Source organism: Myotis myotis, unplaced genomic scaffold (assembly GCF_014108235.1).
Source record: "Myotis myotis isolate mMyoMyo1 unplaced genomic scaffold, mMyoMyo1.p scaffold_m19_p_4, whole genome shotgun sequence".
In the NCBI taxonomy this organism is placed as follows: Eukaryota; Metazoa; Chordata; class Mammalia; order Chiroptera; family Vespertilionidae; genus Myotis; species Myotis myotis.
The window spans coordinates 41,724,095-41,727,572 of NW_023416346.1; positions in this window are offsets into that span (position 1 = coordinate 41,724,095).

Here is a 3,478-nt window from a genome sequence, read left to right on the forward strand (position 1 = left end):
TATCTCTTCCCACTTACCTTCCCTTGCCTTCCCTCTGAGGTTTGATATCATCAGTGTCATAGTTTTTCATGTACAGATCCTGCAAATATTTTAAATTTATACCTAAGTACTTCATTTTTGTGGTGCTATTGTAAACCTTACCTCTTTTTAAACAAGGAAAACAAACTCAGGGTGTATTTGCAAACTCACTAGGCCAGTTCTGATATGAACTCAGGCTGAAATTCCATTTATCTCCTGGCCCCCTGCCCTAAACTCCCAGTCTGACTTGTCTCACAGTGGCATTTTGACTGCCCAGAGCCATTGTCCGAGTATTGCCCTTTTCTAGTTGATAGTAACTCTGGAAAATAGCTGCAGGACTTTTGGGGGAAGGTCATAAAAACATTTCATATTACATATTTGCGGCAATGTCGAGGGGATGCACTATCTCTTGGTTCAAAGGTAGACCAGCTTGGAATTGCAACAGGCCTGGGAAATGGGTGAGAGGCAAGAGCACTTCATTATAGTGACAGCGATTAGAACTAGTTGTACATAGGCCAGACCTATAATTCTTTTTTAAAAAAAGTTTTTACATAAATCTAGGGAAGTAATCTTCTGCCCAAATATTTTAAGCCACGGGAAATGATTCCTAATTATCAAACATTTTGATTGCTATTGGACTTGATTTCTATTACAGCAGCCATTCTTAACTGAAGAAAATAAATAGCCCAGCCGGTGTGGCTCAGTGGTTGAGTGTCAACCTATGAACCAGGAGGTCACAGTTCAATTCCCAGTAGGGGGCATGCAGGAGGCAACCATCAATGATTCATCATTGATGTTTCTATCTCTTTCCCTCTACCCTCCTCTCTGAAATCAATAAATATATATATTTTAAAAATAGATAAATCTTACCTTCTTTTAATATGATATCTGCCTTATGAGCACCCCATTTAGAAACAGTCCTACAATATGCTTTCTCTGATCCTTTACCCAAATAGGTGAGTGTCCATAGCTTGTAAATGAGTGGTATTTGACATTGTAAATTTATGGTTCCAATATCAGATGTTCTCACCACAGCTAGTCAACCCCTCTACTACATATTTTGGGTCAGCAAGTCTCTTGCTTCCCTCAGGAACAATTTAGAGTCTTCACCCACCACTTTCCCCAAACCTCTGCCTGCAAACTCTCAGTAGATGATTTCCCTCCCCAACGTACCGAGAATGTAGGGGAATGCTTATTTGTATCAGCTCCCATCCTTTTCTCTTTCCAGTCTCAGAGGAAGAGGTGGCCCCTATTCCTGCTCAAGATTAATCTGCCACCTATTGTGATACATATTCAATATCTGTGCTAGATAGAGCAGATCCTTGAATAATGTTTCATTCAGTGATATGGAAAAATAGATTCCCAGCCAGGGCCACTATCTGTGTGGAGTGCACATTCTCCCCATGACTGTATGGGTCTTCTCTGGGTACTCTAGTTTCCTCCTACATCCCAAAGGTGTGCATGTGAGGTGAATTAGCCTGTCTACAGTGTTCTGGCATGAGTGAGGGTAGGGTTGTATGTAAGTATGCCCTGCAATAGAAGGGCATTACGTCCATGGTTGCACCCTGAGCTGCCAGGAAAAGTTCCAGCCACCCATGACCTTGAACTGCAATAAGTGGGTTGGAAAATGATGATCTTACTTGTTTTTACGCATCTTTCTTAAATAGATGTATAGCTCACATTTATTTCATTGTTTAATATTAGAAGTGCTTTGAGTCTTTATTTAGAAGTTTGGTGATGTTTTTGTGACCAGACATATACAATGGTAGTTTAACTGTTGTTTATATCAATTAGCCTATGGTAAAATTGGTCTTGTTATAATTTATTTTGCTTAAAGTCTCAGTTTCCAAGAACCTATTGATAATGTTAAATGAGGACTACTGTACTGTACTTGATCTGGGGATATAGTGGAGAAGAAAGCAGCTCACGTTCTGGGAACAGGGATAACACACAAACAAGTGAACAAGAAAACTATCAGTTAAAATAGTGTGATGTGATAGAGAATGACAGGTGGACAGAGATGGACTCTGAGGAGTGGCCATTTGAGCCATATAAAATCTGAAGGATGACAATGAGAGCAGGAGAAAAGCATTCTAGATGATGGTGACAGAAAATACAAAGGTCCAGTGGAAGGATAAGCTTAGCACGTTGGAGGAACAGAAAGAAGGCCAATGTGACTAGATTGTATTGAGGGAGAGGATGAACAGCTGGCAAGAGGTGAGGTCAGAGGAGTGAGCAGAATCCAGGCCATGTATGGCATTGCAGACTCAAAGACTTTATATCTTTTTTTTAAAATATATTTTATTGATTTTTTACAGAGAGGAAGGGAGAGAGATAGAGAGTTAGAAACATCGATGAGAGAGAAACATCGATCAGCTGCCTCCTGCACATCTCCTACTGGGGATATGCCCGCAACCCAGGTACATGCCCTTGACCGGAATCGAACCTGGGACCTTTCAGTCCACAGGCCGACGCTCTATCCACTGAGCCAAACCAGTTTCGGCAAAGACTTTATATCTTAAAAGCACAGAGGGAAATTATTGGAGACTTGAAAGCAGGGGAGTAACATGATTTATGCTATAAAATCATTCTAGCTGCTACATGGAGAATGGCTTGTTTTTTTGTGTGTTTGTTTTTTAAAATATATTTTTATTGATTTCAGAGAGGGAGAGTGGGAGAGATAGAAACAAAAATGATGAGAGAAAATCACTGATAGGCTGCCTCCTGCATGCCCCCCACTGGGGATCAAGCCTGCAACCCAGGCATGTGCCCTTGACTGGAATCAAACCTGGGACCCTTCAGTCCACAGGCCAATGCTCTATCCACTGAGCAAACCAGCTAGGGCAAGAGTGGCTTGTTTTGTTGGGAGGCAAGAATGCAAGCAGAGAGACTAATTAGGAGACTATTGTCATAAGACCAGGTACGAGAAGAGAGTGGTTGTATCAGGGTAGTAAAGGAAGAGTTGGAGAAAGTGAATGCAGATGTGTTTTGGAGATTTTGTTGTCAGGACCAACAGATAGGTTGGTTGTGGAAAGAGAAAAATCAAGGACAACATCTTGATTTGTGGCTAGAATAACTGGGTGAATTGAAGTGCTGTTTACTGAGATGGGGAGGAACAGCCTTGGGGGTGGAGCAGTCAAGCACTGTGGGGATAGCAACTATAATGGAAGGAAGTTTAATATCACCAGTCATCGGAATGCAAACTAGAACCACAATAAGATATGGCTACATCCTTATTAGGCTGATGGTAAAACAACCAAACAAATCTGACAATACCAAGTGCTGGTGAGCATTCAGAGCAACTGGAACTTTCATAGATTGCTGGTAGGAATGCCAACTGTTACAGCCATTCCGAGAAAAAGGTTTGTCAAATTTTTAAATAAAGCAAATATACGTTTACCAGATGACCCAGCAATTCTACTCATATATCTAGCCTAGAGAAATGAAAACTTACGTTCAC